The 11,290-nt window shown below is 40.4% G+C and overlaps 2 long non-coding RNA genes across 2 annotated transcripts; one reads left to right on the top strand and one right to left on the bottom strand.

Annotated features, from left to right (window-relative positions):
• Positions 1-820: 820 nt before the first annotated feature.
• LOC111557292 lies at positions 821-4,749 on the top strand. The gene is made up of 2 exons (XR_002737249.2): positions 821-1,020; positions 4,645-4,749. It is a non-coding gene; the product is annotated as an uncharacterized LOC111557292 (long non-coding RNA).
• A 2,754-nt stretch (positions 4,750-7,503) lies between these two features.
• LOC123383940 lies at positions 7,504-10,864 on the bottom strand. Its single transcript, XR_006594376.1, has 3 exons — positions 8,784-10,864; positions 8,605-8,670; positions 7,504-7,995 (listed from the first exon to the last, which is right to left on the bottom strand). It is a non-coding gene; the product is annotated as an uncharacterized LOC123383940 (long non-coding RNA).
• Positions 10,865-11,290: the final 426 nt, after the last annotated feature.

Here is an 11,290-nt window from a genome sequence, read left to right as displayed (position 1 = left end):
AAACAATAGTAGCAGCAGCCTCTGTGTTTCCAAGGCTCTCACTCTTAGTGACATCCATCCACAAAAAGGCCAACTTGCAGAAGTGTTAAGGAGAATGGGGAAAATATTATTTTCACTTCCATACGAATAAAAATGAGCGGATATAAACACAGAGATGCTGCTCTGAGATACAGCCATTGACCATCAAGAGACAGTGATGTAGTTTGCTTTATTCCCCTAATATACTCCATATTTAACAGTATTTGCTAATTTTCCTCTATTATAAGCAACATTTTAATGAAAATTATAGTACATAACTCTTTCATATTTAGTTTATATCTTTGTGGAACATACTTAAAAGCATACATACTGAATCCCGCTGTAAACTTTATCCTGTGATTATTTTCATCAAGTCCAATTTCCCATGTTTAATTATTCAGATCTAAATTTTGAAAGCCGTTTTATTTTCCCATCAATTTTAATGTTACCATGTATATAGTTCAGCCATGAACATTTTATTTTATATTGAATATTTCTACAAATTCTTTATTTGGCGAACTTTTGTAGTTTTCAATATTATAAACAAGAGGTGACTTTTCAGGCAGTGAATCATAACACATATAACACTTTATATTTTATATATTTTCCTTAGTAATATATATTATGAATTGAATAGCAGTCTGATAGTTTGTATTTATTTCTGGGCTAACCTATGATAAAATTGTAAGTAATTCTGACATATCAGAAGGTTGTTCCATTATGAAAATACATTCCTTATTTTCAAAAGTCTTCTTTCAACTTTGATGAATCACAATAGGTTGTATGGCATCATCAGCACATCCTTGGGTCAGAATGGTAGGGATAAAAACAATGGGGCAAAATGTCCTACTTTGGATCAGCAAAGGCCAAATGGAAGACATTACATTTCAGTTGGGCATTGAAGGATAATTAAGCTTTGCTGCCAGAGGGAAGGAATACAGATGGTCTTCGGGCAGCTGCTCTGCCCCATCGTTTTCACTCCACCATTGGAACAGGTGGAAGGTATGAGCTAACCCTTCCAGCCTACTTTGACTCCTGTTTATGAATCTGTTACCCTAATTGTGCGAACACTGATTAACCATCTTCTCATGCAGTCTTTCTCAGATGCAAGGCATCCTTTACTTCTTTGATCAAATTCTATACCACACATTTACACATTTTGAATATTTTTCCCATTTTCATTTTGTCCTACTGAATTTTTTTTATCAGATTATATTCCTTATATGTTTTACGATCTTACGCAATACATCTTTAACTGAGGTACCGTTATATGCTGGACAATGTTTTAAATGCTGGGAATACATAGTAAATGAGGCAGATATTAATTCCTGCATTCATGGAACTTAATACTGAATCATTAATCAGTACTTGTCTAGAAATAATTTCAGAGTAATAACCTATACTTTTGTAAACTTTCTTTTTGAAATCACTATTTCTAACAAGTTCAGTGTTTCTGGGTCCAATTTTGAGATTTAATTTATTTTTTAAGAAGACTTGATTCTTCTATCAGGTTTTTTTTTTTTTTTTTGTAATCTGTATCTTGCCATGTGCAATTTTAGCTGTTGACAGTTTTATTTCATGTTGATTATTTCTACCAAGTGTAATTTTTTTCCTGAGCCCATTTCTGCAGTATCCGACATGACCAACATATGACCCTTTAAGCAGGTTTTCAAGTATATTAAATTTTACCACTTGCATCTTTAGGCATTTTCAACTTATTTTGTGTTGATTATTTCTGCTGAGCCAAAAATTTCCCCAGCAACCGAGTAAAAATGTCCTTTGGGTCAAATTTGTGGGATCAAAACTGCAAAATATTTTTGATTTTGGTGTGGTAAAAATTGTGATTTGTATTTTGGGAGAGATGCATGAGAAAAGTATGAAAAGTTGTACTTCTTCTACTTTAGTATGCACACAAATCACCTGTGGTCTTGGTAAAAGGCAGATTCTGATTCAGTGGCTCTGGGGCGGGGCCTGATACTCTGCTTTTCTAACAAGCTCTCAGATGAAACTAACACTGCTAATCTACAGAGTGAGTAGCAAGGCCATAGAATACATGCTTTGTGGTCCTGCATGCTGGAGTTCAAGACCCTTGCTGTTCTCTAAATTTGAGGAACTTACTAAGCTCTGAGTCTGGTTTTAGTCATTTTTAAAAATATTTATTTATTTATTTATTTATTTATTTATTTATCTATCTATCTATCTATTTATTTAATGAGAGACAGTTTCTTTATTTTTTTTTAATATTAGTTTAGAGAGAGTGCCAGTGGGGGACAGGGACAGAGGGAGAGAGGGAGAGAGAAAGGGAGAGAGAATCTCAAGCAGCCTCCATGCTCAGCATGGAGCCCAATGCAGGACTCAGTCCCATGACCCTGGGATCATGACCTGAGCCGAAATCCAGAGTCACTCAACCAACTGAGCCACCCAGGCGCCCCTGGTTTTAGTCATTTTTAAAATGGGATGATAATACCATTAGCTACGTGAGAGGTTTGTTGTTAAGGTTAAATAAGATGATTCATGTAAAGTATTTAGCACAGAGCACTGGGGGTTGTACGGAAACCAATTTGACAATAAATTTCATATTAAAAAAAATAAATAAAGATAAAAAAATTTTTAAAAAACGTAAAACAAAAAAAGTACTTAGCATAGGGTTTCACACCTAGTAAATAATGAGTGCTAACCCCTTATTAACTGACAAGTAAAAGCACAAGGCAGGTTTTAGGAATGAATGGGAAGTACCCACACTCTGGGTACCCACAGTGTGGTCCTTGGAGACCAGCAACATCTGGGAACTTGATAGAGATGTAAGTCTCAGACCACACCTCAGACCTACTGAATAAGCATCTGCATTTTCACAAGAATCCCTGGAGATTCATGTGCATAATGTAGTTAGAGAAGCAAAGGCACTGAATTTAAAGAAAGGGACAGGATGCAAGTCTGGAAAGGTATCCCAAGGACTGTAAAGCATTTGGCTTTCCCCTTGAGGACTTTGAAACCTTATTTTTGCAAGGCTGTGGGGTGAAAAATACCCTTCCTATCTACTCACCCACTCAACCCCACATTTCCATGTCAGGTACTGTTAACCAATAAACTACTCTTTCCAGCTGAGCTTTTGTTAATCTTTGGATTCCTATCTACACAATGCCCTAGACAAGGCCTTATCAATGGATCTGGAAATGACAATTTGCCATCACTGCAAGAGACCATATGAAGCCATCAAAGAACTTTAAAAAGGAAAAAAATGAGAATATATGTAAGGGCTTAGAAGAGTCCCTGGTACCTGGTAAACACTCAATAAACAGGAGTCAAATAGTTCTACCTAGCCTAGCAATGTGCCAACATTTTCTCTAGACTGTGAGTAAATGAGAAAACTTAGGACACTGTATTCATATTTTTGGATGTTATAATGCCCTTTTATTGTGAAATGACAGGAAGAATAGAAAAGAATTTTTCTTTTAATTTCTGTATGGCAAAATTAAAATGTTAGCAACCCCATATGCCCTACGGCTTATTTTTTGCTTTCCTAAAGAATGACACCGTGAAGAATACTCAGCAGTGATTATGGCCTGTATTTCTGGTCTGTGGGTATTTGGGTCACTTGGGCTGGCTGAAAAAGGCCTAAGCAGAGTGGAGCAACACTTCTTACTGTTCTCCCTCTACTCACCCCACAATGCCTGCCTTTGAAAAAGTGACGATGAGAGTATTTTCTTCTGCCAGTGGCATACATTGTCCCTCTTACCGCATCACACCAGAGTCAACTCTGCACTCATAGAAACACTGTTGACCAGTACTGGGAGCCCGCAGCAAGTCCAGGGATGGGGGTAGAGAGCCACTATGGGGGAGTAAAAAAGTGCAACTGTCCCCATGAGGCACAGTCTGCCGAGAGTTGAGTCTCCATATCAGCAGCTCTCGGACAGAGGCTAAAATTGGTGGGAGTAGCCAGTGTCCAAGAGCCTGGAGATGAAGAGGGCTGCTTTGCACTAGGTGACCCGAGAGGACTTTCCCAATGTGAGCATTAGGCTTTTGGACACCAGCAAAGTATTGGCTATGTTTCCTGGATGCTGCCCCACACCAGGATACCCTTAGCTCCCAGAGCCAACACTGGCTTTGACATGCCTGTGCTCCTGCTTCCAAGAGCTCAGCTCAGCTCGCTCAGCGATTCTGAGACCAAACTGTCCTAACGGGATGAAGAACCAAGGTCTATTGAGGTTTCAAGTTCCCCCAACTTAAAAACATTTTGTAGTCATTGCTTTTTTTTTTTAAGGTCAAACACAGGAATCTATGTGTTATAGTACACGAGGCACCCCTTCTTCATACACTCCCTGGTGTTATGTATGCAGTTGCACTGCTATCTGATTCCAGAAAGTTAACATGCAAATGGAAGTAACAATCAGGCCATATAGTTAAATACAGTGTTCTGTGTAATTCCCTGACTGGTTTCTTATCGGCAGGGCAACGCAAGAGAGAAAAAGAGGAGGGGAACCAGAGTTCAGAGCTGCAACATGTTGGGCTGGTACAGGAACCCCATATAATACCACACTGTGTCCCGTATTTCCAATGGGGAACTCTCCCTGACATCTTTTCGAATACCCAACTCACCCAAGCTCATCATTAATTCTCTTTCAACAGATTCTGCATAAAAACATCTCTCAAATAATGAAGGCTTTGGTTCTACTGGATTGCTTTGAAACAGCAGCCCTTAAAAACATGATTAAAAGTTTCCATTGAAGTTTATTATTAATGAATAAGGTTTTGTATTTATGCATATGAGGCCTTCTCCAGAGAAGGATTTCAAATTCCTTTCTAAATGAGGCCTGGGACAAACATAACCATCTCCCTTCATGAGTAGATACACTAGAGCCGGTCTATGTGGCCATTAGGGGCCATGACTTAAAATGTAAAGTATTTTAACCTCTTGTGAAAAGTTGAAAAAGAAAAAGGAAAAAATGGTGCTCACCATCTCCCAGCTGGCTTGTTGTATTAACCATGTCTTTTATTTTCTGTATTCTGATGCTTTGACCTCTGGGGCCTTACTGACCCTGGAGAGACTGCCCATCCCAGGGTTAGCTAATTCCTAGATAGGAACAACCCACCCATGAGCACATTTTTCAAACGCACACCAAGTATTCCGGAGCCCATACTCCAACCACCTCCTTTATCAGGCTCTCACACTCCAGGCCACAGTACATCTGGTCACCTCAGGGCCAGGTACCAGACAACTAGGGACAGCTCCTCTGCCCTTCAGTCCACTGAAATTATTTAGTCTGGCCAATCTTAAATCTGCTTACCCTAACTTGCTTGTTCCTTATCACAGAAACCACAACAAAAGCTCTTGTCTGAGGTTCTCTCTCTCCCTCTGCCTTCCAACTGATCAGTTCTTCTCCAAATGCCCCCCTGCCCCACCCCCACCCCCTATGTGGCAAACCCCTTCCTCTTGGGAACTGTGAGTGAGAAACTGTCCTTTCAATGACAATCTTCGTCCTGATCTGTCGACCTGACCATACCTCAAACTTTCTATGAATACACTTTATAACTATTATTAAACACTTATTTACATAATCTTGACATCCTAGACATCTTCTCTCACCAGGTGAGAACAGCATGTCTCTAGTTGTTTTGTTTACAGTTCTCCCAGAAGGCTCCCATAACCCTCTGTTTCCCCACCACCTTTTCCCTGTGCCGTATCTGCCAATCCCCACTCCACTGCAAGGGCAGCTCGTCCCAGAGCCACCACCCTCACTAGGCAACACTGTGACATTCAGACAACTTAAACCTTCAACACCTCCCAGGAATTCCTTGCCCCATTTTGGGAATCAACCTCTGAAGCTGCTCACTTCTGCTACTGCTTCCAAAAATGTGGCGTTTATTTCATTTTATCCTTAGCAGGGATTACAGAGATGTGGTTATATCTCTTCTTCCAGAAATTCCTTTGAGGTTTCTTAAATGACCTTCTCTCTATGGATGTTGAGAGTTCTTGGATGGGTAAAGAACACATTTCCCTCCCTCCTTCCTCCGATAATTCATTTCAATGGGGCCCTATTTCCCTGAGAAAGAGACCTTTGCCACCAGCATGAGTGAGCAAAGAGATCCATTTCCCTCCGACCCCCATCCCCTCACTTTCAGGTCCTCCTTCAGGAGGGTTTGGCAACAATTTTCCACACAAAGAGGACCCACGTTCACATTCAATCTTATGAAGACCAAAGTAAATCCTTCCAAAAGGTACACAGGGAGGAGAGATCTCACAGTTTGTGGAAATGAACCCTGAGTTGGGCTCTGCACTGACAGCATAGAGCCTACTTGGTTGGGATTCTCTCTGTACCTCTCTCTCTCAAGCCCTCTGCCCCTCCCCCTGCTCACTCACTTACTCACTCACTCTCTCTCTCAAAATAAATAAATAAACTTAAGAAAAAAGGTGAAAAACTAAGGCTCCAGAGTCGGAGTACTGGAGAAACTAGTGCACACTTATCCATACATATATACATATATGTACAATATATGTACAATATATGTACAATATATATGGTAGGTCCATATCCTAACACCTGCTAAGTATGCAATTTTGAGTAATTTATTCTCTAGGCTTCAGTTTCCTTACCTGTAAAATGGTCATAATAGTGGCCCCTACCTTAAAGGATTAAATGAGATAACTTATATAATGCCCTTAACACATCGTCTGGTGCAAAGCAAATACTCAATAAATGTCAACTCCTTTTATTGTCCTTGCACTTTCAGTTTAAATGACCCCTCCTTAGGAAAGCCTCGCCAGACCTGAGATTAAATCTGTCTCATATGTTCTCACAAATTCCCACTCAGCCCTCTCCTATGTACATACATAATACAAATTAAAGAGTATATGTATAATGCATTTGTACATATATATCTTCAGTGTGTAGCATAGAGCTGTTCACATAACAGATGGTCAGTGACGGTTTCTGAAGGAGCAAATAGGTAACTAGGAAAGGACCCCTGACTTCTAAAGTCATAAATATTAATGGCAAATGTGGACAAATTCATATAGAATTAGACCCTTGCAAAATACTTCGTTCTTTCACAACACACCTCCACAAGTAGTTACCCAAAAAAGAGCCCAGCTTTGGTAAAGCTGCAAATCCTTCTAGAAGTACTGCTGTGCTCAGGTCACTGCCTGTCTCCAAAGTCTCCCTAGAGAAAACACAATAGCCCTTTTACTTTCTAATTAGCAAGGTCCCCTCCAGAACATTCTAGCACTTACAAGAAGCTTTCATTCACCATGATTTCCCCCTAAAGAAATTCTAGCTCCATACTATTCACTACTTTTCCTCATTAAACTGAGGGGAGAACTGGGGATGAGAACCCCATTGTTTCCCTGCCCTCAGAATAGAATATTTCTCCTGTGCTCTTTTGCCAAAAATGTAAGATGTAAGAAAGGAACAAGAACTGATTATTGCCAAGATATTCATGGATAATACCACCCATCTAGGCCACACACTCTAGAACACAAGCAGAGGATTTGCTTTTCATTTCTTTACTATTCGATAAAGACAGATTTACAAGGATACGGTCTGGCTTCTATGGAACACTCCATTATTTGGAAATGTCACTGTAACAGTGGCCACCCTGTTTGAGTCATTAGGTCACCTAAAGGTCACCGAGAGGTGTAATTCCTTCTCCGGTGTACAGAGGAAGGCAGGGGTAGGGAGAAAGCAACGCCCGTGTTGGAGTCACAGGCGTAGGCGCCCTGGCCACAGACCGCCTCCCCACCTCACCTCCTGACACCAGACAGCTACAGATGGTAACCATTTTCATGTTTTCCCAGTTAGGTTTGGAACTGAACCAGTGTCAGCATTCTTAATTCTAAGAGCAGACACTCTTGAAAATCCCATTTCTCTGTAATGGGATTATTTGGGGTCAGCTTCTGTCATTTACTTCTTTCTGTGCTTCTTCCCAGCCTTGAACTTGGTGCCCAGGCTTTCAGACCAGGAGCCATTCGGCACCCCTGTGCTGTGGCAGAGAACACAAGTGTCATAGAAGGAGGAGGACAGGGTGTCTTGTTTTGCATTGTTAAAAATTACTTTTCTGATTTTAAAAGTCGTGAGTGAAAAATGAAGGCTTCCAAAAAAGTATAAAAGCAAAATAAAATTAGTCATTATCTTACCATTCAGGAAAAAAAAAAAAAAAAAAAAAAACAACTATCACCATTTGATGCCATTCTTCCAGGCTTTGCAATGCAACATATACCATACATATTTTCTTTTGTTCTTTCTATATCCTTGCAAAACTGGATCATGTAAACACTGGATCTTGGTAAATCTCCAAAAGAACATTTCCCAGTTTATTAAGTGGTTTTAATCTTTACAGCAAAAGTGCAATGTTAAATGACAAAGGTGAGAACACAATCTGATGTAGGCTCTGCAGAAGGCAGAGCAAACAGGCACAGCCTGGCTTCTGAGCCCAGCAAACCTGTAACAAACCACTGGGGCCTCCAACTTACTAGCTCTGTGTCCTTGGGCAAGTGATACAACCCCTTTAACCCACAGCTTCTTATCTAGGGCACAGAAAATGATTAGCGCATGCCCAGCAAATAGGTAAAGACACAAATAATGTTAGTACCTTTCTCCTTCTAATGACAATGTGGTGCCCAAAGAGACTTAAATCACTTCCTCTGGGTAAACATTCCTAAGAAACAAAGGTCAATTTACATGATAATTACTGATTATATCGGTCTCCTCTGGCTGCTAATTCAAAATACCACAGGCTGTTAGCTTAAGCAACAGATATTAATTTCTCACTCTTCTGGGGGCTAGAAATCCAAGATCAAGATGCCAGCTGGTTCAGTTTCGGGTGAGAGCTCTCTTCCTGGCTTGGAGATGGCCACCCTCTTGCTGTGTCCTTCAGGGGGCAGGGCAGGAAGAGAGAAAGAGAGGGTAGGCTTTCTGTTGCCTCTTCCTATAATGACTCTAATCCTATCCGATCAGGGTCTTGCCTTTATGACCTCATTTAATTGAAATTACTTCCTTATATGTCCTGTTTGGCCCTGTATAGGCCAAATACAGTCATGTGGGGGGGGGGGTTAGGGCTTCCACATCTGAATTTGAGGACACATTTCAGTCCATGGCACTGATAAATAACGTTAACAAAACAATAGTTTATTCCTGTGGAGAAAATTAATTCTGTGCTTTTAGCCTGCAGTTGAGTTGAACATACAGAGAAAGAAGAGGGCAAGATGAGCCCTCCCCAGTATAATAAGAGAAGCACAGTGAATCTACTCCCTCAGGCAGATCAGCAGTTTCTTTGAGGCCTTCGTTCATGCCCAGAGAAAAGCACAGGTCACTTCTGCAGGCTCCAAGAGGAAGTGCTGAGGTGACTGCTCACTGTTTTAGAGGCTTGTGCTTTTGGGAGTGGCTTCTAGTTTTACATCAGGAGAGGTTTCTGATTTCAGGAGTCTTCCTTGCTTTACATGAAGAAGAGATAAAAAGGATATTAACTCCTTTTTGGAAAATTAACTGCCATCCCATCTGGCATCTCAGCTGTTGGAGGGATTTCCTAGTCTTGATGTAGCTAGTTGGTCAATGATGTAGCTGAGGAAGACTGACATTCATTCCAGTATGATGGATCTTAACTCATCTATTCCTGTGTCCCTCACTTCTATCCAGCCCTGTAAATGCTGGTCTGTGCCTCCAAGCCAGCTTCTTCTGAAATTCAAACCTCTGAGGGGCCAGATGTATTCCACCTGCAGACTGTGAGGCAAGCTTTGGTTCTAGAATCCTATCCATCATTCTTCTTCATTTTCTACATTCAAAAGGCAGGGTTGTTCCCTGAGAAACTTCACTCTGAGAAATGCCTTTGTCTACTGAAGAGCTGAAGTATCTCATGTCGTGGGAACTATGCTCTAATTTCTCCGTGATTCCTGACCTCCAGATTTTGCGGACTAAGAAATGTATTCTGAAGGATTCTCAGAACTGTCCGTTGAGTACATTCTGCCATAAAAGAGGGGACATTTTAAATTTGGGAGAAGATATTCCTAAAATAAATAAGTCTGCCTCACAAAGGGCCTTCGCCAACCTTAAACTGGCATATGGTAAATTACTACAGTCATTTTGCCACAGGTTATAAAATATTACCAAGATGGCACCAATCCATTGATTAGAATTTTGAAATGGCCTCTTAGTCTGTTCTTCCTTTTTCTCCTTTTTAGAGTTGGTTCTATTTTAAAGCTGGCTCTGCAATAATCTTCTCACTGTGTCTTCCTCCTGTCCTTTTGTCTCTTTTGCCCACAAATTTAGCTGACCCCACAGGATCCATGGGTGGTAGACAAACAATTGTGATCAGAGTTGAAGGGCATGCCAGGTCTGGAGTGGGAAAACAATTCCTGCCTCTGTATAGAGGCACCTCAAGTCCTGCAAGCATCTGGTCTGAAGTTATTTATGTGAAATAAATTTACTCTATCCACACTTGGAAGTTATATGAGATTCTAAGCTCTCTGAGGATAGGAATTAGTTGTCTTCCTTCTCCGTATCCTCTGGCATGACACAGTCTCCGGCCCAGAGTAGGGCTTCGATAATTTCCTGTTGAATTTATGTATGTTGAATGATTATTCATTCATTCACCTTAATTATAATCATTTTTTCCTTCTGATCCCCGACCTCCTTCAGCCAAAGAGATTTCAAAAGAATTGTGATTGAAAAATGAAAACACTAATTTGGAAGAATACATGCGTCCTTATGTTTATTGTAGCATTATTTACAATAACCAAGATATGGGAGCAACCTAAGCATCCATCGGTAGATGAATAAAGATGCTGTGGTATTATACTGTATAAAGTATATACACATATATATAATTTATGTGTAACGGAATATTACACAGCCACAAAAAGGATGAGATCTTGTCATTTGCAACGACACGGATGGACTTAGAGGGTATTACACTAAGTGAAGTAAGTCAGACTAAGAAAGACAAATACCACATGGTTCCACTCATATGTGGAATCTAAAAAACAAAACAAATGAATAGACAAACAAAAACCAGAATCAGACCTATAAATACAGAGAACAGTCTGAAGGTTGCTAAAGGGAGGAGGGTGGGGGATGGGCAAAATGAGTGAAAGGAAGTGGGAGATACAGACATCCAGTTGTGGGATGAATTAGTCACAGGAATAAAAGGCACAGCACAGCGGATATAGTCAGTGATAGTATAATAGTGTGGTATGGTGATAGGTGGTAACGACATTTGTGGTGAACACAGCATAATGTACAGAGACGTTGAATCACTATGTTGTACACCTGGTGAAACTAAC

Source organism: Felis catus, chromosome A2, assembly GCF_018350175.1.
Source record: "Felis catus isolate Fca126 chromosome A2, F.catus_Fca126_mat1.0, whole genome shotgun sequence".
NCBI lineage: Eukaryota > Metazoa > Chordata > Mammalia > Carnivora > Felidae > Felis > Felis catus.
Note: the sequence above shows the minus strand (reverse complement) of the source record. Positions and strands in the feature narration are given on the sequence as shown.